At 32.5% G+C, this 12,557-nt stretch overlaps 1 protein-coding gene across 2 annotated transcripts in view; it reads right to left on the bottom strand.

Moving 5' to 3' along the window:
* LOC128997826 (galactosylgalactosylxylosylprotein 3-beta-glucuronosyltransferase P-like) overlaps window positions 1-12,557 on the bottom strand; it is a 183,887-nt gene that overhangs the window by 22,676 nt on the left and 148,654 nt on the right. For both annotated transcript variants that reach the window (XM_054423571.1, XM_054423572.1), the window contains one exon: window positions 223-277. The gene's annotated coding sequence lies outside the window, so the exon portion shown is untranslated. The remainder of the gene's footprint in view (window positions 1-222; window positions 278-12,557) is intronic.

Raw genomic sequence — 12,557 nt, 5'->3', positions numbered from 1 at the left:
TGCTATTTGAACCGAAACTTTTCAAAATAAAAATTTTCTCCATCATCAAGTTGACCTTACAAACAAAAACAACTGAAGCAAGATTATCCTTCTCATATCAAATGGGCTTTCTGTTTTTACACTCTCTATGTCTTGCCACCACATTGGATTACAGGATTGCATAAAGTTAACATTCATTTAACAAGTGTGGTTTCATAGTTCTCTATGGATTATCTAACTCACCTCCGCATCTGTCCATGAGAGTTCCAAGTTTTGAGGAGGATGACATCTCCAGAACCTGCAAAAAAAAACTGAGGTCAGTCACTGCAGTTGTAGAAGTTGAGTGAAGAAAGCAAAACCACCCTATGAGGGTTCATAAGATAAAGTTTTGTCTCCAAGAATGATAATTTTGAGATAACTAAGATAATTCTGACACATCTGTAAATAGAAATGTTGTTTTACAACAGAAAGTAAAGTTTTTAGAAGTTGACTTGGTTTTAGAAGAAATGTTTTTTTAAGAATTGTGATCATGAAGTAGGGTATTAAAAGTGATTCTGTATTGTATAGAGAGCTAATTAGTAAAGAGATGGGACATTAGATAAAAGTCCTGTAATGAAATTTCAAATTATAGGTATAGCTATTATTTTGGTATTTAGGTATAACTTGATCTATGAAAGACAAATTCTATGTATACCAACATATACATATATAATTTCTGCTTTTGCTATGGCTGAATCATGCGATGTTGCCCTGGATTAACAGGTTATAATATTACAGGATGAAAAGTATTCTTTAACGTTTAAAGTTGCAAATGAATAAATAAGTAAAATATCTTATACAAAAAACGTTAGGTTAAGTAGTGTTAGACTGTTTAATTCCACCACTCTGACTTTGTTCAAAAGTAAAACAAAAGTGTACTTTGTTATAAAGTTCTTCCCATTGATTCTCCAAGGATTCCTTACAATTAACAATTCCAAAACACACAATTGCATAAATTCGAAGAAATGTATGCCATTACAGTTCATTTGTTCAACATTTTCTGTTTGATTAACCCTAGTGTGAATTCTGCTTGTAGAATTCATGGTTAGTTCAAGCCCTTGTATTAGTTAGAGTGTAGTGTGTACTTCTGCTTGACATCTTGATCTTACAAAACAACAGGAAGAAAGGTAATTGAATTAAACATTAGTTACAAAAACACCAACTTGTATGGCTTTTAACTAGGTTAATAAATGTTTAAAATCATTTTTAAATTTCAAATTACAATTAAGTAAGAAGCAGAATTAAACTCATTTGTAGGAATTAAATATTAAAACAGAAAAAGTAAACTTAACTCAAAAGGCTAAGTAAAAATAAGACTTATCTTGTAAAACATGTTAGAGCTAATAGATTGTCAGAATAAAAGTACAGTGAAATGCTCTTGCTGAAGATAAAACATTCCCTCAAATTAAACTGCAAAATATTTTCCCTTCTTACACCCTCAGGGACAGAATTAATTTAGCTCAAACAATGTTAAAAGGGAAACAACTGAATCATAAAAAAATATTCAAGCAAAAATTCAGCAAGTTCTTTGGTAGACCATAGTTTGAAGGATTACATATTTTTAACTATGAATTTAATTTATAATTTGATGAGTAGCAGCTGATTAGTTAAAATTATAGTTTTTGTTTGACTGCTATAATATTAATTGGTTAATAACTGCCAATCACAGTTAAACATATGTTTTTTAAGTCATCATATAAACCTCAGAGGGTCCAAGGCACAAGTTTTCTTTATAATTTTGTATTTTATTGTAGTACCAGTTTTTATAATGCATGGAAGGGTAAGAAAGAGTAGATATACAGGAAGAAAACAGACAAATTTTACATTTGAGTTAAATTTTACAGGGCATTCGAAAAGTCCTGGGATTGTTCAATATTTTATGGTAATGATAACAGTAAACCTTTATTTTGTACCCAATCAGAGGTTTTCAGGGAAATTCCATAATTTTAAATGTGAGTTTGGATTGAGTGGCACATTAGTTTGGTCTTAAAGATCGACACAGCAACAAAGTAATAGAACAAAGTTAATGTGCTTAAGTTCTGACTTTGATATCATAGTTTTAATATTTAATAAATGTATAAACATAGTAAATATTTAAATTCCAATCAACTACCGCTTAGTGCATAATTCACAAAACAATCTTCAATGTTTGTATTGAAATCCATACATTTGTCATTTGAATGCTGGATAGGGTTACAATAGCAATCCTAATTGAGACATTCATATCAATCCAATCCCTAACACAGTTCACAAGCAATAACAAACCATAGCAACAAGAAGTCAATGAATTTGTGGCCTTTTTTATTTTTTATAGTAGATTTCTTATCCTGGCATATACCATTACCATTACCAACTGGCAATCGTTGACCAGATGTCTGGATTTATCTTGTCAGATAAAATTTAAAATATAAAGAAACTATCACCATGGCTTGCACAGGATGGTAGAATACTTTTTATTGACAAGAATCTTGTTTTTGCTTATGGACTTAGATTACATTAAAAAGTAAATTTATTAAGTTCAATAAATATTAATATCAAATAAATTATGATATCCCTTTCATGCTTTGAAACTCTTTTAATCTGAACTATACAATTGTGTAGCATTTTTTTACTTTAAAGATCAGCTTATTTGTAGTGTATAAGTGTTAACATTTCTATCTTTGGGATTCTAAACAATCAATGTACTGTAGTAAACATAGCAGTTAACTTCTGCAATTGTATAAATAGCTTGTATGTCCTTGTTGAAAACTCATGTCATACAGTAAAGAGTAGTAAATACAAAATTTCTTTATTGCCTTTATTTACAAGTGTGTCTCAATTAAAATTGTATCATCAACCATAAGCTAACTTATTTACTGAACCACTTTCAAATATTTTTGATATACAAAATAAATGTATTTCTGCTTGAAATGTTGAACCTAAATCATACATACATTTGTGTTACATAATTTGCATTTATCTCCATAGAATATAAATCTTAGAAATTGCCTCCAAGGATTCCAGGACTGTTGCTCTCACTTTGGAATACTGATGTTATTCCCTGGATACCAAGTTTTAAATCTTAAGTTGTGTTTATATTGCTTAATAGTCATGTGTAAGTCTTAGGAAATTTTGTGTTTTTGTAAAATTGTTGCATGATTGTTGAATGATTTGAGAAAATGTGCATACAAGTTTTGGTACCTACTATATCAATGTGTTCAATCTAAAATTTTAATGCAAGTAGTGTCTTATTGTTCGATAAAAAATATGAAGATATAGTAAGGGTGAATGTGGCAATTGGATAAAGTTTATAAGGCTGAAAATTAGGCTTGAAGGAGGCGGGTGCTCAAATCGGTCAACCATCCGATTTTGTATGTACGATTGTATGTACGATAGAATTTCTATATGCAGTATTTGTGACAATTATTCTGGGGTTTACTGAACGATATTACGGTATGTACATAGTAAGTGAACGGTAAGTACATAATATAATAATATTTGCCAGTTAACGTGTAATGTGTTTTCCTGATGTAAACATTGGTCCATCTGCAATGTACGCAGGTGAATGTCCAGTTTTATCTCTATTGTCAACATTGTGTCAAACAATTCATTAGATAAAAAATTGAATTTCACCTTTCATATGTTGGCAACAATCTATATTTAGAACTTACTATAAAAATAAGAAGTCCAGTATTTATTTACATTATACACCATATTATGTTATTTTATTTTATTTCTCAATTCAATTTTATTAGCTGCAGAAATAAAAATAGTTTTGAAACTTATTTATGTACTGTGTAACCTATGTGAGTTGTTTTTCTTCAAAAATTAAATTTACTAATATCTTTTGCTGTAAGGCCAAATAACTTTTCTGTACAGTTCTGAGATATGTCAACCTTTTTATTTGTATGCACAATAATATAATATATATTTGTGTAACTAGAAGGCGAAGTGGCCCTTTGCACTCGCGTTACACATTATATTTTTCCTACAGTTACTATAAAGCATATAAATAATTATTCTTTCAAACACTGTATAACAAGTTTTTAGGTTAGGCTAAATACAAACATTGAACGAAATGTGAAACACTGCACCAGCTGATCGTAGTCGTAATATCTTTAAGCGTTGCCAACTTATTTTTCAAGCGTACACGTATTACGTGTCTAATAAAAGCACGCTGTTTTGTGTTGTTTGGTTGGAATACTGGAATGCGAAAAAAGTTCGGCAAAAGTAAGTAAATGCAGCAATTAGCAACTATCTGTGCTATAATCAGTGCAAGGAAGGCCACTTTGTCAGGTGGCTGTAGGAAAATACCTTATTTGCATGGGATCCGATGTATAAATGTCAAACCTTATCAAATTGTTAAATTTAAATTGGGTGTATGCTACAGGTATTTATGGATAGAGTATTAGACTTTAGTGGCCCCACTTTTAGTATGTCTACATAATTTATTCAACGTATTTAAAACTATACCATGTTTTACTTCACATCTGCTATCACAGCAACACAAATTTAGGGTGAAAATGAACTTCAGAGTGCAATATTCTCTGTGAGTAGTTCAGTAAACTATATATTTTTAATAACAAATTGCTACAGCTGGTTCATATAGATGCGATCTCAATGGTGAATGATTCCATATTTGAATCCATAGTGATTAATGTAGAGTAAACGATATCCTTTTTAACTACACGGTGGGTCCAGCTTCGACTAGGACAAACATTACCAGATTATTCGGGAGATCAAAACAAGCAAATGCAATGTGTCCTATCTCAACCCGTTTAACGTCTGTCTGTCTGTATGTGCTTTTTAAAAGACGTTCATAACTCCTTAACGGTTTTTGAGCTATAGCATTAAAATTCATCAAATTTGTTTATCGTTTTGCCCACTAACTTTGTGTAAAATATGAATACAAAATTTATAACCGTTTCAAAATGGTGGCTATTTTTTGTTTTCAAAGCTTAATATCTTAAAAACTATATATTTTTAAATTTTACACGATACCAAAAGTTGCGATATTTTATTTACTAAAAGATCGTGCAAATAATGTTAAGATCGGACCATTATTAAATGGGTAGTTGCTTTTTTTGTAATAAAATAAATGGAAAACTTTGGAGCTGACGACAGTGTTATAAGGAGTTAAAGAAACAGCTAATTGGTCAAAAAAACTTTTAGTTTGACTTAATATCTTATAGTTTTTAAGATATTAAGCTATGAAAAACCGCCATTTTGAAACGGTTATACATTTTGTAATCATAGTTTACACAAAGGTAGTGGGCAAAACGACAAACATATTTGCTGAATTTCAACGCTATAACACAACCCGTTCAGGGGTTATGAATGTTTTTGTAAAAAGCACATACAGACAGACATAAGCTAAACTGTTTGAGATAGGACACATGTATTGCATTTTTTGCTTGTTTTGGCCTCCCGGTAAATTTTGTCCTAGTCGAAGCTGGACACCCTGTATATATTATTACTCATATTGTGCATAAAGCATCCTCGAGCTTTCAATTCTTCGATAAAAAAAACGCTATTTAATTTACATTGTAGTTCTTGATCCAGTACTTGTAATCTGTTTTGTTAGAGTGGCAGATAAATCGAATCCCTTCCCTGAAGTAAAACAATGATCGAGTTAAAAAGCAATTAATCAGTGATTAGAGACTAACATATTCGCCAAGTAACATAGACTCAGGAGCAGAGTAGTTAGGAGATAATTAGAGTTGTAAGTACAGAAGTGGCTGTTACCTCAGTATTATGGTGCTAAGCCTTGATTTAATGGCCAGGTTTGTAGGATTTAGACTGTTCAGAGGATTACTAGCTACCCCTAAATGCATTTTACTATAGTGCTTAATCTGTTCACGACCTCCAAAGTGTGATCCTTGATTTTCTGGATACAGTTTGTGGTATGGAATAAGGTTTACCGTGAAAAAAAACCACTTGATTCTTGTCTGATCACGATAAATGAAATGTGATAAGCATTACATAGGCAGACGGAAGATACTAACTGGGATGTGAAAACTTTAGTAGCCTATACTAGTTTGGTAACATGTCTATATTTGAGACCGAAATAAAAGATATTTTTAACTGTTATATACATGTAACTGTTTTTCTGTAGTATTACAATCGGCCACGTACTGAAACAAGTTTAGAGTAGTACTGGCACAAACACAAGATTATATATTAATTGATTATAATACTTTATACTGTTTTATAATGATGAGCTAAAAGTGATAAAACCTAGGTTATGTGATAATGACATAACCGAGCAGTTTGTAGCTCACATTAAGCTATATTTCCACCTGTATAAAAACAAAATAGTAACCGAGCAGTTTGTAGCTCACATTAAGCTATACTTCCTCCTGTCTAAAATACAAAATAGTAACCGAGCAGTTTGTAGCTCACATTAAGCTATACTTCCTCCTGTCTAAAATACAAAATAGTAACCGAGCAGTTTGTAGCTCACATTAAGCTATACTTCCAACTGTCTAAAATACAAAATAGTAACCGACCGGTTTGTAGCTCACATTAAGCTATACTTCCACTTGTCTAAAATACAAAATAGTAACCAACCGGTTTGTAGCTCACATTAAGCTATACTTCCACTTGTCTAAAATACAAAATAGTAACCGACCGGTTTGTAGCTCACATTAAGCTATACTTACACCTGTATAAAATACAAAATAGTAACCGAGCAGTTTGTAGCTCACATTAAGCTATACTTACACCTGTCTAAAAACAAAATAGTAACCGAGCAGGTTGGGGCTCACATAAAGCTGTACCTACACCTGACTAAAAAACAAAACGAAGGATTAATCTCTTATCTAAGAAGAACTTTCTGTCATTGAGCAACCCGTCTACTTATCGATATGGTTGTAAATATTACATTAGAAATGGTAAATAAGTTATCAATGTTAGCTGTCTTTTAAAAATAATAGGTCCATAGTCAGTTACAGTTAAGAATTAAATGTTGTGGTTCCAAGCATTGTTGTAATTTAATTAAATGCCAACCCTGAATAGACTATTTACTGAATCACCTGGATCGTAAGTAGTGCGTTTTACTGCTGGTCCCAATCATACAAACGTAAGTATTAAATCGCCGCAACTGATAAGAGGACATAAGTTAAGCTTATTTCAAAGCACTGCCACCGTAAAGCACCTAAGTTAAGTAGCTTTCAAGCATAACCAATGATAAGAGCACATAAGTTAAGTAGCTTTCAAACATCACTAATGCATCATCAATGCTTAGAGTACATAAGTTAAGTGTGTATCAAAACGACACCACTACTAACAGCGCATAGGTTTAGTAGGTTTCAAGCTTCACCACTGCTAAGAGTGAACAAGTTAAGTGTTACAAGGCGCCGCCACTACTAAGTACAAATAAGTTAAGTGTGTTTAAAAGTGCCACGACTATAAGTAGATTTCAAAACGCCACTACTGTTAAGAGCGCATATTTAAGTAGATTTCAAAACGCCACTACTGTCAAGAGTGCATATTTAAGTAGGTTTCATAGAGCCGCTACTGTTAAGAGTGTACAAAGTTAAGTAGGTTTCAAAACGCCGCTACTGTTAAGACTGCATAACTTAAGTAGATTTCAAAGCACCGCCACTGTTAAGAGTGCAAAGACTTTTGACGCGAGAAAGAACAAGTGTCTCATTCAGACTCGTCACACTCATTTCATCCAATTTGCTAAAGTAACCATTACCTCGTCTTGCCCGCATAGCCTTTCAAACATCTTAACATCTTTCGGTTCCGTCACGAAATTTCTTTATAGAATAAATATTGCTTGGGTTTTAGCGAATTTCCCATATAGGGAATAAGCAATTACCGCAGGTCTCACGGTAAGACCTGGACCCGGGACCGATTTACTTTTTTTGTTTTGATGTCCCCAGTATGATAACTCAAGCAAAAATCATCCGATTTCGATGAAATTCGGTACAAACGTGTAAACATACATTTGAACGAATTCACGAACCAGCATGAATCAATTACACTGTGTAATTGGACATTGTTTCTGCTGCCATCAGATTTGTAAAATCGTGTATCACTGTTTGTAAATAAATAAATAAATTAATAATCGGACCAAAGGAAGGGGGTGAACATTTTTTTCATATTTTTGACCCTCGAAAACATAAAATTTCCCATATTCTCTCTAAACCATTTTGAAGAGCTCAAAAATCAAACAATTTAGTATAATTGAAGTATTTTTGTACGGTTATTCGTTACAGAGAACATTCAAAGATTGTACGGCAAATTTAAAATGCCTTTGTTATTTTTATGTAGAATAAGTAAACTAAACCTGTTAGTTGTAGTTTGCTTGTTTATGGATATATTTTGATTTAACTTGGAAAATTTAATTATTTTATACTAAGCTATTAATATTTACCTAAGACACACTTTATTACCCTCCCTGTGGTAGAAAACCTAAGTACTCATTAAACCTAATGTTATTTTAATAGATTTAAGTGAAAATCAAATCAGGCAAATGAAAATTCGCATAGTCTGCAGGTTTACTGCGGCAGGGGTATTTATTATACTCGTGTGTGTTATATTTGTGAACGTTAGTATTGCACGTGTAAATTGTCAAGTTCATTTTGTAGTTTGTCTTCAAAATGAGGACTAATAATAAGAGTAAAGTAGGCATATTATAATTCTTTCAGGGTGGGACAGACCACACTCACACAATGTATAGCCAAACCAATTGAGGTAGATTGTTTGTAACAACTTAAACCCCCATTTTTCTCAAATCAAATCGTTTATTTCCAAAACAAATAATACATTGTATAACAACGTCAAGGTAAAAGTTTAAAACTTTTTTAAGGAACTTAGATGATCTAAAAATTCATCAACATTGAACAAGTTCAATCAGTTTCTCAAGTTGTTTACCTTAAGTTAATACGAATGATCTACTTTGATTGGTTTGGCCACTATACATTGTGTACATTGTGTCTGCCTCATCCTTAATATACCAGACAACTATTATGTTTTGGATCATCAGAAGATTTGTAACTATAGAAACCGATAATATACGTTAATGTTACGTTATTAATCAAAGAATTTGCAAGTTCGATTTTCTACTTGTTAACGTTTTAATTTAAACTCGGATGATAACACATGAAGAAAATCGACCATTTTAATGTTACTGTGCGTGTTTGAAAGTGCATGAGCACATGTTTGTTAGAAAGCTAAATACGCAAGGTGATGAAATGTGAAATGTACTTTGGCCCGGTTCTGAAACCAATAAGAAAAAAGCTCCTAATTCTAGCTAAGTGTTTCTTCCGGATGGACGCTAGGAAGGGGCGGTAGGAGGGGTGGTAGGAAATTGCGAGTAGCTCGGTAGGGGAGGTAATAAATCAGTTGCCCCACCTTATGATGTCATCATGGAGAAATAATGAATGTGTGACAACTCTTTCTGCAGCTGTTTCTTTCCCAAATCGACTTCTATCACCGCTCTTTCTGTGGGAAGAAATAGTTTCTAGAGAATAGAAGATAAGCAAGGGATTTATTTTAGTAAAGCCAAGCCAAAAGTAATACTTGTAGAATAGAGGATTCATTTTATACACAGAATTTAATACATATTTGGTAGGTCTGCAGTTTCGATCTCTGAAATCTAAATTTACAAGTATGATTGAAAAAGTGTTCTACTATATCGTTAATTAATAGATTTTTTAATTTATATTTCAGTTGCTTATATTTTTTCATCCTCAGTTAATTTTTCCATCCTTAATATTGATTTTTACTATTTTGGCAATAAAGTAAAATTTTTAAATACTGGTTATTTCAAAACATAGAGCTGGTATAAAATGTTAATGTTTAGAACGAGGCGTGTGAGGGGATCTTGGTTAAACATTCGCGGCTTATTTAGGTTAAGATCGAACAGAACGAAGTGGGTACACGTTGTTCTTTTGCCAAATTTGACGCAGTGCACTGCTCTACTTAGATTCAGCTGCATATGTTTGATTCAACATTTTACTACAGTACATCAGTTTGTGTAATATTATAAGTGTCTTCAAGCACTACCTATTGTTATTATTTTCTTTCCAATAACACCCAATATTCAATAGTCAATAATTTTACTTCGCAATGATATTTCCATCAAGCCAGCATAGATGGGTAAAAGTTGTGAAAATAGTCAAGGTATATAAATATACTAAAAAATACAACTATTTACAGAACTCAGCCAAACACTTAATTAAAAAACTACTACTATGTTATCATAAGTATAACTAGTAATTGTTATTAAATTGGAAAATTGGGGATTTCACGAAGATTATTATACAATTGTCCCTAAGGTTGTATTTCCTTAGGTTGAATACATAGCATTTTGTATTCACGATTTTAAAATTGAGCTCCTACTTCGAGTCATATCTTGAATGTCAAGCATAACTTGAAAAAAATATCAAGCATAACTTGTCTCCATCATTAAAACGTTTCTTAGGAAAATGCCACTTGAGACCACTTGTGTTATTTCATCAGGAAAAAAATACACTTAGCTATTATTATTAACTATTAAGATAAGACGCAATTAAAAATTTAGGTTTTTTTTATATCATGTGCTGAACCTTGAAAGAAAGTAAAGAAAACAGAAATCAGAAAAAGTTAAAGAAGAAAATAATATTAAGATAAGCTATGTACTATGCAGCAGAATGAGCGCGTGTATTGTGGTAAGTCGATGGAAATTCGATGTAAAACATTAATCATTACGATTTATTCAGGTTCTTATCGGAATTTTACCAGACCAAACCTTGCCCTGGATTGTACGCGATAAGGTTGGCAAACTGATTTTGTTAGCTTTTCTGTTTACATAAGCAGATAACACTTCACAATTTTGCGAAGAATAAACCCCATGTTTGGTTTTAGTGGTTTTACACGACTCGTTGTTTCATCATAACATGTTTTTAATGTGACTGATTCCTTTTTAATTTGCCTATCATGAATCTTTATATATTTTGACGAAAGAGGTTGGTAGATTCTTTTAACATTAACCTCAGGCATGTGCATGAAATAAATAAAGGGGTGATAGAATATAATAAGCATTCCCTGATGATGGTTAGAACGTTGATTACCACTTTTGTCTCTTATTGATCTTTTGTATGTAATTACCGTCTTGTCAGTTACCGGTAACAGCGTGCATATATGTTTCAACGGTGTAATTAGACGTATTTGTAAATCTAATAACGCTTACATTGCTGATAAAAAATTTATTTACGAATGAATTGTACCATTGATTTAATTACTCGGTTGACTACAAACTGAAAACTGACTAATTTCACTGTAGCAGCTGACAATATTTGTACAAAATCCGCATGAAATTCTAAATTGAATGAGTACTTTTGAATTAAACTACACAATTGAAAGACATTTTCCATTGTATTTTAAGAAAACTGTTGCGATTGCACTTGGCGTTCGTTAATTCCAAACTGCCTTAAAATAAAATTCTCAACCTACACAAAAACACAAGTTTAAACATAAATATTTCATTTTGAAACTATGGAAGAATCGGAGGTAGATAAATTAAAATTTGAGATGGAAAACGAAGTGTTAGAACTTAATAAAGTAGGGATGTGTCAATGTTGCATTAAAATCAACATAATAATCAACGATCATCACCGCGCCCAAGTAACATTACCAACCTCTCGTAAAATAACCCAGTTTGTCTCAACGGCGATAAGTCAAACACAAAACAATCAAACCCTTTTGTATTTAGCAGCACAGATAAGTCAGTGAGAAAACGATTAGCAGATGGGTATTAATACATTTTGAGACGTTGAGTATAGTGAGCACTGCAATAAAATTTCCTCGGTAATCGTAAAGTGATTGGTCAAAAGTTTGATCTGAAATATATCAATGAGAGTGGGAAAGACCATCCAAAGGAGTTATAGATAGCCATCATATTAAATTAAAAAATAAGTACCAATGTGTACAACCTACTATCAATACGAGAAACTCTGGATGATTAAAAACAACTTTACTATTACGCGAATAGTACTCTTCACAGAAAAGTGATAGCCCTGCCAAGTTGTGTTATGCAGACAAGCCAATACTCCTGGGAGAGCAGTGAGGAAATTCTCTTTGACTATGTGCTTTATACCGCTAGACTGATCATCTATCAGCCCCCTTTTGACTTCCAATAACTACACCTACCCTAGGGTGGAAACGATTGAGTAAGGGTACACTATTCCTGTGAAGGTGCGTTTGACATACTTTCGTAGTTCCATTGACTATTGGATACTGAAGTAATAGTCAAAGGTTGGGTCTAAATACACATTTAAGGGTTCCTAGGACGAAATCTAACCATTACTGGGAGAAAATTCTGTTAAGTTTCACTAGAAGGCTGTTTGTATGTTTATGGGATCCTCTGAGGCCGTTAGTAGCAGATAGGAAGTTGTGGGCGGATAAGGATAAGATATTATCACAATACTTTAGTAGAGCCTCTTCACGTCTGATTTTGGGTGGAACACTATTGGAAAGAATGTTCATATGCCAATATTTCAGGGAACCTAGGGAGACAGTTAACCATAAGTGAGTCACTATTGGCCATATTAAGTTGGAGGCCGTTCTTA

Source organism: Macrosteles quadrilineatus, unplaced genomic scaffold, assembly GCF_028750875.1.
Source record: "Macrosteles quadrilineatus isolate MER2022 unplaced genomic scaffold, UCM_ALF_1.0 Scaffold_7__1_contigs__length_78375512, whole genome shotgun sequence".
In the NCBI taxonomy this organism is placed as follows: domain Eukaryota; kingdom Metazoa; phylum Arthropoda; class Insecta; order Hemiptera; family Cicadellidae; genus Macrosteles; species Macrosteles quadrilineatus.
Note: the sequence above shows the minus strand (reverse complement) of the source record. Positions and strands in the feature narration are given on the sequence as shown.